Source organism: Antrostomus carolinensis, unplaced genomic scaffold, assembly GCF_000700745.2.
Source record: "Antrostomus carolinensis isolate BGI_N321 unplaced genomic scaffold, ASM70074v2 scaffold845, whole genome shotgun sequence".
NCBI lineage: Eukaryota > Metazoa > Chordata > Aves > Caprimulgiformes > Caprimulgidae > Antrostomus > Antrostomus carolinensis.
In genome coordinates this window covers 34,317-35,058 of record NW_010313991.1, presented here as the reverse complement: position 1 = coordinate 35,058, position 742 = coordinate 34,317, and positions in this window count along the sequence as shown.

Below are 742 nucleotides of genomic sequence, written 5' to 3'. Positions count from 1 at the left end.
TTTTATATGTATTCATGTGCCAGAGGCACTGGATGAGAGAAGAGAAATGCAGTAACTGTGTTTTACAAGATAAGAGTAAGAGAAATTTTCTGCTGTTTCTGAAATGCATCCTAAGTCATAAAGTTTTCCAGTGTAGATATTCCCAAAAAGACAGCGTGTTGGTTTGGGCTTTGTTTAAATGATGTTGGTTTTTGAGATTTCTGTAAGGATACTAAAAAATAAGAGGAATGTAAACTATAGCCTGAGGCTTCAATGAAAGTTACACATCTGCAGACACAGACACAAAGCAAACAGCTTGAAGACAATACTTGGGTGAGGCACACTGTTTATAAGGTCCTGAGAAATAAAAAAGATGTGAACCATAGAGTAAAGCTGTTGTCCTGCAAGCCTGGCTCCACCAGAACCCATGGAGTTGATATTTCTTATGTGGCTGCTCTGTTGTCTTTTCCATACTATCCAGCCTACATGTTGGCTTGCACGTTCCATGCATTTTAACCACGGTGACTGATCTATGCTGAACTGATTGGTTGAAAGCTTCATAGCCAAGAAACCACAGTCTTTTATTTGGAGCCCTCTCCGTGGACAAGAAAGCAAGGAAAGCTAGAATTAGGTTTCCTGTAGAAGTCAAAATAAGAAAACTAACATTAGAGAGTAGATGGCAAAACTCAAATTTTAGGAGACAGGCGCACATTTTAGGATGGCCTCCTTTAGATGTGCAAATCTGTGTTTTCTGTGTTGACTT